Below are 13514 nucleotides of genomic sequence, written 5' to 3'. Positions count from 1 at the left end.
AAAAGGTGCTGTGTCCATGCCTGTGTCAAGAGAATAAAAGTTAAAAAGGAGTGAATGAAGCGTGAAGATTGTCAACCATGAAGACATTACACAGTGTAAGTTATTAACTTAGATAATTACTACTTGATATTCACCATCAGGTCAGTGCAGACATTACCATGGAAAAATTCTTATCATCTGAGCCTATATGCAGAAAATATTTATTTAGATATAATACATCAAATTGAAATATTTATACATGATTCTGTTCAATTATGAAAGTAAATTAGTAATGTTAAACAAGAAAAAAAGAAGAAAAACCCATTATCGTTGGCCATTTGAAATCTCTGATAGTGATTTTAAAGAAAAAAATTCTAAAAGATGTCAGAATGAAACAAACAAAAACAAAATCCAAGACCATGATAGTAGCAGAGTGCTTGTCAGAAAATATGTTGATGAGGTGAGAACAGACAAGAAACATCTTCAGGGGACCAAAATGGCGCAGAAGACCATGAAATTAGTTATTGAGCCATTGGGGAAATATGGGTTTATAAAGGGCTTCCCAATATCCAAATGTTCATAGACACCTTCAGCATCTGCAAACCACGCTGTGACAAATACAAAAAAGTCATTGGATGGAGAGAGGCCCCCAGATTAGATGCAGATGAACAGAAAGGAATGAACAAAACAAGAAAGAGAAAGGTGGGCATGTTGGTTTAATGTGTGACTATTTAATAGCCTTTGAAAGAAAATTAACAAATCAAAAATAGTATAGGGGTATTATAATACATGTAACAGGAAAATAACTGTCAATAGGCCACAGATCGAGAGGAAAAATACGTTTGTGGTGTTGTGACATTCCGTCACTGCACTGTGGCTGCGTCCTTTGAAGATGGACTAGGAAAGTAATGAAGACCATAGGCCCCAAAGCAACCAGCAGTGAAGCAGTGAGTTACATACACCCACGAAGGTTAAATGGAATTGTAAAATACAGCAAAGCTGAAAGTAGTACATTTTGTTTAATTTACTTACTATTTATTTGATCCTGGAGAGGAAACCCAGGACCTCCTGCATGCTAGGCAAATACTCTTCCAGAGAGTTCCGTCACCACACACACACACACACACACACACACACACACACACACACACACACATCAAAATTACAAGGACAACAGTAGTTTCTTTCATTTCATACAAGCAAAACGATCTCACAAAGATTAATGAAATTTATATCATTTCACTCTCTCTGGTGTCTTCATCTGATAAAAGATAAAACCCAAAATATTTTTCTTAGATTAGGAAACCTTGGCAGCTTTTTTTCCAGAGACCACATGAAGGATGCCTTCAGGCATGACCAGCACATGCTTTCTAAGGTAGAAATGTTTTACGGTAATCTCTGAAAACCCCTGCCTTTGTGTGGTGAACAAATCTTAAACTTCACATGGATGAGAGTGGCAAGAATGTCCACCACCTATGTTTATCAGCTTACATGGAAAAATGGGAGTTTCTAGGCTGTAGAGAGAATTGTCTGTGGTCTACGCTGTACCTCACAACTTGTCTAGAATCCATCTGTCTCCAGATTGCTGGAACCTATTTAGGCACATCTGACACCATCAATAAAAGCCTTGCTTCCTTGATGGTGGCTTCTCTTCTTTCAGAGAGATATGGTCTCTTCACTGCTTATTCCCTAAGTTATTGTTTCTAGTTCAAAAGTTTCTCAAAGCTTAACAGTCTACAGTACTATTCAAGCATGGAAACCCTGTCACATATACTGATTGTGAACATGAATTATCTTGACTGTAATTTTAATGGCGGTTAGATGGTAGTCAAGAGAGCAGGGCAGTGGGAGTTTTTGATCAATTAGAGTCCATTTCAGCTTCTAGATGGCCCTGGATCCAAGGAGACCCCTCTCAAAGAGGACTAACCATGTACTGAATGACTCCCTGCAGTGAAGCCCACTGGAAGATTTTTCCAACATTGGCAGTCTTTAGTAAAGGTTCAGTCCAAGTAGAGGAAGAACAGTGGTCGGTAGATCTGTATTATCTTTGGAATGGGTAAAATGGGATTCTTAAATATTTCGCTTTATATACTATTAAAAGTTTTAAATTTTAAGGTCACAATAGTTGTTACTCTAAAAGTTACGTGAGGCAGTTACTTTTGTCTATTCTGATTACATTACTTTGACACTTTTGCACTTTTAATAGTATTCCTAGACTCAGTTAGAAAACAGAGAATACTAATTTTAGATAGTTAGTGTTTGAAAGACCCTTTCTGAGGATAGATTGTTTTACACCCAAAAATAAAAAGTGTGTGTGTGTGTGTGTGTGTGTGTGTGTGTGTGTGTTTGGAGAGAGAGAGAGAGAGAGAGAGAGAGAGAGAGAGAAAGAGAGAAAGAGAGAGAGGAGAGAGAAAAGGGGTCTGTGTCTGTGTCTATTATTGTTGTGTGTCTTACAGATTACAGTGTCAGAAGAATTAAGGTGATGCTTGTGCTTCCAGGAGGAAAGTAGAACAGGTTGTGTCTCCTTAGCATTGTTTGTTGGTTGTGTGTTTTTTTACAGAGGATATCTTTTGATTGAATGCTCTTGGCAGACCACTGATTCTACACAGTTCTTTATTTCATGTTAAAAGCCAGGTCTCTACAATTAGAAAGGTTGGCTGAAATCCCAGCTAACAGGTGGTACTCACCATGTTGCCAGGCAGCCGTAGCCTGAGCCTGGCCTGTCACCTGGCAGGTGTTTCTACTGATGAAGTTGAGCCCTTTTCAGAACCAAACTTCAGTTCATCAGCTGGACGGTCAGGCTCTAAGCTTTGGGGGTGACCCTAAAGTATTAGAGAAGGAGCTCTTTCTAGGCATGCCCCTAGAGAACCGACCAGGTCGATGAAACACTACACATAGCCTAATAATCATACAGCCATCGTTCGGAATCCTACTGTCCTGAATAAGATCCACTTTTCCTGGAGAGGGCAATGTAAGGGTAGCTGTGACAGCTGACAGAGGAAGGGGTTCACTTGCAGCCCAAGCAAGACTTCTGGTCTCAGGCCAAAGGACCTCACCTGTCAGCAATTGCGGCAGCACAGGTTTAGTGCCAAGAACGGGAACCCTGTGACTTAAACACAGCAGATGGGAGTCAGGTGTGATCTTATTATGGGATGTAGATAACCCAAAGAGCCTGTCCCTGCTCTTTCTAGGGATACTGCTTATAGAAAAGACCTATGACCCACTGACTACACCAACAACGGCAAGGACAACAAAGTTGGGGGTTAAAACTTTCAGGTGTTAATAAGGACTTGGGATCCACTGCATAGTTGAGATTTGCAAATATTGTTCTTTTCTACCAAGTCTTCAGGAGGATGTTCATGCTTTTATGGGCAAGGAATTGGTTATCACTGGACAAGACTCTCAGCCTTGTTTGGGCAGCAGCTAGGGCAGTGGAACAGCACACAGATCTTCCGAGTTGTGTGACAATGCACTTTCTCAGAAATTTTTGTCTCTACTTCGTCTATTGTTTCTATTTCACTATTAGATAAGAGTTGAGGGATTTGTAACTAGAAAAAGCAGAGGAGCTGAAAAATAAAAAAAGCAATTAAAATATTTATGTTCCTTTTTGCTGCAGATCATAGTTTGCTTAGTGAAACTTTAGGTAGCAGAATAATAATAAGTTGATATGCCCAGCAACTGATGAAGGGTTTTTAAATTACCATACCCGAACATGAACAATATGAGTTTAGGAAATATCTTAGAAACACAATCTACAAGTTTCATACAACGTGGTCAGACAAAAGTCTGCGATATCCTTTAAGTAAAGGCTGCAGTCGCTTTCATTCAAGGTTCTGATAAAATCTTTCTCAGGAGAAAATTTGCTCTTTCATTTTGAAAATAGTTTGCTAGAACTGTTGAGGGCTAAGAGTATGTATATATACAAGAGCTTGTATATAATGCAGATATTAAGGCAAATGATAAATTGAGTGACAAAAAAAAAATAAAAAGGAAGAAAGAGGGCCAATGTGCAGAAGCTGAGAAGGTGGGGAGAAAGGATTGACAGATGAAGCCGACTGTGAGCGGCGAGAAGAGAACAGCGTCTGCTGCCTGAGCTTCAGACTGGTGGTGGAGCTGGAAAAACTGTCTTGAATAATGCTGATAACCGGGCACATGACCCGCTGGGGATGAGCGCCTGTTGTAGTCTACTTACTCTCTGCATGAACAATTCCTCTCTACTATCATGTCTCAGCTAAGAGTGAAGCAAAGGGCTTGGGCGCATGCTGAGACAAGATCAGCAAAGAGAGAGTACAACAGCCCTTAGAGATTCTACTCTGGCCTCAGCTGCAGCCATTCAAGAGCTGTTTACCAGTTTTAAAGGACACTAAGGTTGCCAGGAACTAGAGATGAAAGTGTCAAGTACGAGTTAAATGTCCATTTAGTAAAGGTATCTTGACACTAAATATCTTCTGTATGCAAATCACTCCCTTGATTACATCACCCTGTGTCATGGCTTTAAATATAATCTATGTACTGCTGCTTAAAGAAAATGTCCAAGTAGGACTGGGTGGATCATGCATACTAATCCATAACTCAGAATGATAAACAAGGAAAATTATAAGTTTAAGGATGGCAAGCTTGAACTTTAAAGAGAGTTCAAGACCAGCCTGAACTACATAGCTTGTCCTTGTCTTAGTTAATTATGCATGCTGATTTCTGATGCCACATCACTTATCTACCAAACAACTTCACATGTCTTTTGGGCATCTCAAACTTAAAGATAGGTTCATAGGTTCAGTATTAACTGCCAGATTTGTCAATACCTCCCCAGCATGTGTTCTTAACGTTTCCAATCTCAGTTAATGAGTTTACCAATCATTACCAGACTGGTCAAAAAGAACTGTGGTGACATCCTTGAATCCTTTGAAACAATCTCACCCCTAAAATTTACTTCATATATAAATGTTTGATCACACTTTAGCTTAGGTCCTGGTTCTATGCTCTCCCAATAGTCTACAGGTAGACCTCTCTGAGCTTACTCCTCTCCCATTACCACCCATGTTTCACCTACCTCGTGCCTCGCAGTGCAATGTCTGTAGAGCAGGGAGATTGAGCAGTCTTCCTTTGCTCATTGCCCTTCAGTAACCTCCATGAGAAAGCTGGCTTCTCTCTCTCCCAAGCATATGTGCATCTCAGTAGCAAGCACAGTGCCTGGCACAGGCTGAGTGTTTAATAATATGTTTGTTCGCTGACTAGATAAGTATAATATTTCTCTGTTTATCCAGGAAGGCAGTAGGCATCGGGAGGTGTGTATTACTAAAGGTGCTATGTGCTCCTCAACAGCTTTCTTTTCAAGGCTAATTTCACAGCAAACATAGGATTATGTTTTAACAGTTTCTGAGAAATGATAGCAAATGGCAGAAAATCTGTACATTAGCAACATAGACAACTTCATGGCTCAGGAAATGAGAAAATGCAAAATTGTGATAGCATAAATAGGGGTTTATGTATATATAACTTCCTCATAGCCCAATCTTGTGTTTATTGAATATTCATTGGGGTATGTTAGAACAGTGAACAATATTTTATGAGTTTGGCAAAGGGATAAAGATCTGAATCGTTTTTGTTTTTGCTACCAAGAAAGCTCCATAAATGGGCTCAACGTGGTTCTTCACTACACACTCACCAAAGATGTGTGAAAGGTAAGTCTGTCTCTCTGCTGCCATGGCTCAGCCCATTCTTTTGAGTGAATAAGCTCCTACGTTGTGTTCTTCATTGCTGCTGACAAATGTTTTATAAAGGTTTTTCTTGTTGATAATCTTAGTTGGCCATATTTCAAGCACTATATTAGGTGATAGTCACATGCTTCATGACAGGATTATATTCTTCTACGTAAACCATCCTAGAATGCATTATACTCGCATAATTATTGGCTACTTAACACATTATATTCAAGTAACATTCAAATTTTGTACTTTTGTAAAAACCAGCATGTCAAGCATAAATGCTATGAAGGAATACACTCAATCCTGCTTTTGTTTGCTTCCTCAGTGAAACAGTGAAGCAGAGTTTCTGGCACCTGGCAGATGCACAATAAACTGAGTGAAAAAATGAGCAATTGAGGAAGTGAATTTGTTCTAATCAAAAACTAAGTTTGTTTTATAACTATTTTATCTTATCGATGGTTAATATCTTTAGCCTTTATACAGTTGTTAACAGATTTAATTTTTATCTAGTAACATTATCTTATATTCTTGGGTGAAGAAAATTCTAAACCTTAGCATCTTGTATTTATCAATACAAACTATTAAAATTCATGTCAAGCGGAGGACTACCTGTCCTGGAAACATTTGAGTTGTCTTAGTTTGCTTAGAATTATTGTTAATTTCCGTTAGCCCTCTGTCCTTGAAGCCTTTTACTCTCCAGGAGTTGGGATGAGGGATAAGTGGGTAAATTCCCTGCTCTCCCTGCATGAGACCCTGAGTTGAGAGTCCCCAGTATCTGCCTGCTTGGCATAGTAGTCCAAACTTGGAATTCCAATGTTTAGAGACAAAGACAGGTAGATCCTGGGTGCTTGCTGGCCAGCTGGTTTACCTATAGATGTAAGTTCCAAATTCTGTGACAGAGTGTATCTCAAAAAATAAGGTTGGCAGAAATAGAAACTACACACACACACACACACACACACACACACAAGCATGCATGTGCGCACAGACACACACATGCATGTATGCATGCACACATACACGCATGCACACACTAGAACTTATGCTCTCATGCACGCATGTGCACACACACTTTTCTTTCTGGACCCTCAGTTCACCAGTCCTCCACCTCACTGTCCATCACACGGCAGCAATTTGTGCTCATTCTTCTGGTTTTGCTTTTTTGTTTGTTTTTGTTTTTGTTGTTTTGTTTTTTTGAGACAGAGTTTCTCAATAGTTTTGAAGTCTGTTCTGGAACTTGCTCTGTAGACCAGGCTGACCTCGAACTCACAGTGATCCACCTGACTCTGCTTCCCAAGTGCTGGGATTAAAGGTGTGCACCACCACCACCCAGCTGGTTTTGCTTATTTTTGCTGACATCAGGAATAAGACAATTCCATACAACATTTGTCTCCCACATGGGAGAGTCATTATTTGTTCCCTGTCTTTGCATCTACACACAGGACTTGATATATTACTTGTTGAATCTAGTATAAACTGAAACTGTTGAGTTACTCGTTTAAGAAACATTCAAACTTTCAAGATTTCTGTTAATAAAAAGTTAAGACACAAACATAGCTGTCATGGATTAGCATTCACTGTGGCATCTCACAGTATCTCCCTGGATGTGAAGTATCCATTGCTGTCCAACTGATGTTGAGCTTGAACATGGCATTGACTTTGACCTCTGAACTATGTGCACAATTGGCATATACCAGCTCTGTTTCAGTCTTAAAAGCAACAGATGTCTCTGTTTGACCATCTTTTCTGCCATAGCTATATCAAGTTCATACCTATATCTCCGTTTATCCATGGTGTTAAGTAAAAAATAAGAAAGGGCAGCTGTCTGGCATAAGAGATCCAACTAGGTCAAATCAAACCAAATCAAAATACCCATCGTTTTATTAAGAATGACGCTTAAAAATGATTGGTGTTTGAGCTTTGAAGTGCATTATGAAATAGCAAACGTCAAGAAACACACATTATAAAGTCATAGTTTATCTAAGAGACTGTAGCTGCCAAGGTTGGAATTGACTGCTCCTTCAAACATCCCTTTCACCAGCCAGGTCACAGCCTCATTACTCACTGAGATCCCAATCTGTCACTAGCCTATCACCCTGGCCAGTTCAAGCATACTGTAAACTCTACACACAATGCCTGCTTTTTATCATTGCAGCTTTGTTTATAACCAAGCCTGTGTCTTCCTAGTTCTAATGTCATCATTTGAGAGAAAAAGAATTCTCTGAGAATTGAGGGATAGTTTGTTATTTTACTTTTTAAGTAGTCTTCAGGTCTCTGCTTGGGTGAAGTTTGGGCTGTTTTCCATCAAAAATTCACAATAAACTTTGAAAGGCATTATCAGTTCTTATCACTTTGATTTGCATTTGTATGTTCTCTTTGATAACCACAGTGACTCCAAAGGCCTACTGGTAATGGCTTTTGTCACAGGGGAGCTCTGTTTGGACAGGATGTACTCTGTGGGAGGTAAGGCCTATTGGGAGGCTTTCTGGTCTTTGGATGTGAGTTCTTGAAGGGGACCATGGGATTCTTATCTCCTTTGTAAGATAAATATTTGTATTTTATAATTAATTGTAAAATTAATAATTTTATTATAGTAAAGCAAAGGTGACTACATATGAAATAAAATCTAATCCTTTTCTTTAAAGTTGCTGCATTTTTTTTAACTTTTCTCCCTTCCCTTTTGTTTTCCCTATAATCCAGCCACACACACCCTTCATCACTATTAATTTTCCCAATGATGAATATACATTCTCCACCTTATCTTCAAGGTGTCCTTGAATGCAAGCTATCTTCTGTAGTCTGCTTCCTTTACTACACTGCTGTCTGTGGGAGATACCGTGGCTGAAAAGACATTAACAGTTGAGGAAAGTAAGAATGGTACAGTAGGCACTTTAGCGATAAATGGAGGTAGTAAAGAAAAGGGACCAGTGATTAGATTTACGATACTGTGTGCTCTGATCTTTGAACCAAGACATCCGATTGAGAAGTCCTCTCTGCACACCTTCTGATTTCTGTTTCTCTTTATAAGGTGAAGTAGAAATGACTATTCTAATGTGTTTCATCATCACCCTGCTTCCTCATAATTTATAAAAAATTTATTTATTGAAATTTTTATTGACAGACTATCTATATCTATAATATGCACATTGGTATATTTGGAGAAAAATTGTAACTGTGAAGTGATCGATTTAATTTAAACCAAAAACTAGTTCATCATTTGGAATATTCCTCCTGCCTTCCTACTCCATTCTGTGCAGTGGGAACATCTAACACAAGATCGAGCTGCTCAGCGAATGGAGAGGAGACAATAAACTATTTTACACTTAGGCGCATCATTGTACGGTAGCTCTCTACATTATTCATCTTCTTTCACTGAAGGTTTGTGCTCTTTCGCCAAGACTTGAGCCTTTCCCAAGCCTCTGGACCTGCCATTGGGTTCTCCGACTTCACAATGATCTGACAGTTGTCACCTCATCAAAACAATGACATCACACAGTTCTGTATGTGGCTTAGATTAATCATGATGTCTTTGAGGCTCATTTATTTGTCACACATGACAGGATATCATTTTTTTAAAAGGCTGAACAGCACCCTATGGCACTTATATTACATACCATTTATCCATTGACCTGAACATATGCATTTCACATGTTTTTCTTAGCTCTATTAAGCAAATGCTGCAATGAACACTAGAGATTGAACATTTCTTGAGACCTGGGTTTCAGTTGTTTTGAATATGTCGGGAAGTAAGGTTGCTAGATTATATGGCAAGGGTTCCAGTTTCTCCAGATCCACTCAAATATGTTTTATGGTTTTTAAAGAAGACAGTCATTTCCAGAAGCAGGAGGTGACATTTTTACTGTGGTTTTTCTTATATTTCTGTTAATACGAGAGTCACTGGACAGCGTTCCCTGTACCTGGTGGCCAGTCAGATATCTTACTAGAGACAATGTCTACTCAGACCCATTGTCCCCTTTTAAATATCAGGTTCTTTGTTCTTGGGCTATTTAGTATAATGTTTTTGTGCATTTTGCATTTTAATCACATATCAGATAGATGGTCTAAAATTGATATTTTCTCCCATTTTAAAGGGCGTCTTAAAATAGTATAGATTGTTAAATTAGCTATAAAAGTATCTACAGGAGCTGGAGAGATGACTCAGCAGTTATGAGCACTGGGTGATCTTTATCAAACCTGGTTTGATTCCTAGAACAGACTTCTTTCCTCACACCCCTTTGTAACTCCATCCCTAGACATTTCAGTGCCCTCTTCTGACCTCCATGGCACCAAGCATGCACATGACACACAGGATTTTAAATTTTATTTACTTTACATCCTGACAGTAGCCTCTCCTCTATCATGTCTCTGTCTATCCACTTGCTCCTTTCACCTTCCCCATGCCCCACCCTCCACCCTACCCACCCTCTGAGTCCACTCAGGAACTGGTAGGCCTCCCATGGGCATCAGAAAAGCATGGCATATCAAGCTGCTGCAGACTAGATGTCTTCCCCTGTATCCAGGCTGTGCAAGGGAATCCAGCGTGTGGACTAGGTTCCAGGAGCCTGGCAAAACACCAGGGACAGCCCTGCTTCTGTTGTCAGAGTCCCACCAATAGACAAAGCTACACAACTGTCACATGTATGCAAAGGGCTTAGGTCAGTACCATGTAGGCTCCCTGGTTGTTGGTTCAGACTCTGTGAGTTCCCATGAGCCAGGTTAGACTTTTCTGTGGGTATTCCTGTTATGTCCCTGACCTCCTGTCCCCTGATACCTCCTAGTATTCCTCTTCCCTCTCCTCAGCAGGACTCCCGGAGCTACACCAAATGTTTGGCCTTGGGTCTCTGAATCTGCTTCCAACGGACACTGAATGAAGGCTCTCCAATGACAATGTTGTGTGTGCGGGGGGTGGGGGGGAGTAGTCACCAATCTGATCACAGGGGATGGCAAGTTCAGGCTACATGTCTACTACTTCCAGGAGTCTCTGCTGGGGCCATACTTGTAGAATACTGGGAGTTTCCCTTGCATCAGGATTCTGTCCAACCAGAAAAAACTCACTCCCCAGTCGCCTCTCTTAGCACTCTCTCCCCCAACCCCACTGTTAAGTGCCCATACCTACCCACCACCAGTCAATCAAGCAGAGTGAAAGATTGGAAAAAGATTTTCCAATCAAATGGACCTAAGAAGCAAGTATAGCTATCTTAATATCTAACAAAATAGACATCAAACCAAAATTAAACAAAAGAGATGAAGAAGGACATTTCATATTCATCAATAAATAAACCCATCAAGATGATGTCTCAGTTCTGAACATCTAGGCCCCAAATCTAAGGGCACTGATTTGTAAAAGAAACATTACTAAATCTTAAATCACATATTAGACTCCACACACTAATAGTGAGAGACTTCAACACCCAACTCTCACCAATGGGAAAATTTTCCAGACAGAAACTAAACAGAGGAATAATGGAACTAACAGGTTTTATGACTCAAAATGGACCTAGGAGACATCTACAGAAGATTTCACCCAACCACAAAAGAATACACCTTCTTCTCAGAATCTCATGGAACCTTCTCCAAAACTGACCACATATTTAGTCACAAAGCAAATCTCAATAGGTACAAATAATGTGGAATAACCCCTGTATCTTATCAGCTCTCACTGTGGATTAAAGTTGGATTTAAACAATAGCACAAACTACAGAAAGCCCAGAAACTCATGGAATTTGAATAACTCTCAGCTGAATTACCACTGGATCAAGGAAGAAATAAGAAAGAAAATAAAGACTACATAGAATTCAATGAAAATAAATGCACAACATATCCAAACTTATGGAACACCGTGAAAGTGTTACTAAGAGGAAAGAGGAAAGTACTAAATGCATTTATGCATGAAGAATTTGGAGAAATTTCATACTAGCAACTTAACAGCACAACTGAAAGCTCTAGAACAAAAAAGTCACAAACACACCCAAGCAGGGAATAATCAAACTTAGGGCTGAAATCAATTAAATAGAAACAAAGAAACCAATACAAAAAATCCATGAAACAAAGAGTTGGTTCTATGAGTAAATCAACAAGATAGACAAACCCTTATCCAAACACTAAAGGATAGAAAGAGAATATCCAAATTAACAAAATTAGAAGCAAAAAGGTTTATGTAACAACACACATTGAGAAAATCCAGACACTCATTAGGTCATTCAACCTGTACTCCACCAAGTTGGAAAATCTAAAGAAAAGGACAAATTTCTTAATAAATATAGCATACCAAAATTGAACCATGATCAGACAAATAATTCAGACAGACCTATAACACTCAAGAAAATAGAAATAACTGTTAAAAGTCTCCCAACCAAATAAAGCCAGGACCACATGTTTTCAGAGAAGAATTCTACCAGATTTTCAAAAAAGAGCTAATACCAGTACTCCTTAAACTATTTTGCAAAATAGAAACTGAATGAACATTACCAAATTCTTTTTTATGAGTCTACAGTCACCCTGATATCCAAACCACACAAAGACTCAACAAAGAAAGAGAGTTACAGACCAATTTTCCTCATGAATATTGATGAAAAACTACTCAATAAAATTTTGACAAACCAAATCCAAGAATATATCATATAGACCACCCACCATGATAAGTGGGCTTCATCCCAGAGAGAGGCAGGGATGGTTCAACATATGCAAATCTGTCAATGTAATTCACCATATGAACAAACTGAAAGAAAAAGACATAAAACTTTTTTTTTTTTAAAAAAATAAGATTTCTTTTGTGGAAAATTTGGAAAAGAAAAAAAGAAGAGAAAAAACACAATTCTATGAAATTCATCTTATATGTAAAGTTCGTGATGTGGAATTTAACCAACTTACTTAATTATAATAGTATATTTTATTGTTATTTCCTTATAAAGCTAAATCATGAACTTTATTTCTATCAATACATTTTTAAAGTAGATGGATGAATGTATTTTAGGAAAATTTCAGTAATAAATTTCCTTTCATCTTATACAAAATTTGTTCTTTGACAACTTCATACACATATATGATTACTGATGTGGGATGTCCTTTGCTGTATTTATATGTTAATGAATAAAGCTGCTTTGATCTGTGGCAGGGCAGAATGCAGCCAGACTGGGAGAGATTGAGTGAGAGTAGGCACAGTCAGGGAGATGCCATGTAGCTGCCGAAGGAGAAGGACATACAGGAAACTTACCAGTAGGTCACAGCCACATATTGATCCACAGAGTAATAGAAATAGGTTAATTTAAGATGTAAGAGTTAGTTAATAAGAAGCCTGAGCTAATAAACCAAGCATTGCTGTAATGAATATAGTTTCTGTGTGACTATTTGGGTTCAGGCATCTGGGAATAAAAGAACAGTCTCTGCATACAAAATGGCATGCCAATACGGGTCGTCTATATTCACATAAAACCTGCGGGAGATTGGGAAGGAATTCTAGACAAAAAGGAAAAGTGATCGCTCAACTTTCCTAAAAGATGGGATGGCCCTATAAGGAAGCTTGTACAAGAATGAAGGAAAGCATTTGAACAAATCTTTAAAGAAGGTAAGCAAAGCCTTGTTCATTTCCACCCACCACCACACAAGAGTACCAAGGAAGAAGTTCTCAAGACTTGGACCACCAATTGCCAATCAAGAATTAATAAAGCTGACATGAAATTTTTAAATTACAAATAGGCCTGATCATTTGCATTTAAATAGAAAATTCATTTCTGTTTTTAGAAATTATGTTGTGAAAATTATCCAGTGCTTAGTCTGGTGTAATTTACACAAAGAAAATAGGAAGATGAGAAAAAATGATCTATTTATCCC

Source organism: Myodes glareolus, chromosome 16 (genome assembly GCF_982192425.1).
Source record: "Myodes glareolus chromosome 16, mMyoGla1.1, whole genome shotgun sequence".
Lineage (NCBI taxonomy): Eukaryota > Metazoa > Chordata > Mammalia > Rodentia > Cricetidae > Myodes > Myodes glareolus.
Note: the sequence above shows the minus strand (reverse complement) of the source record.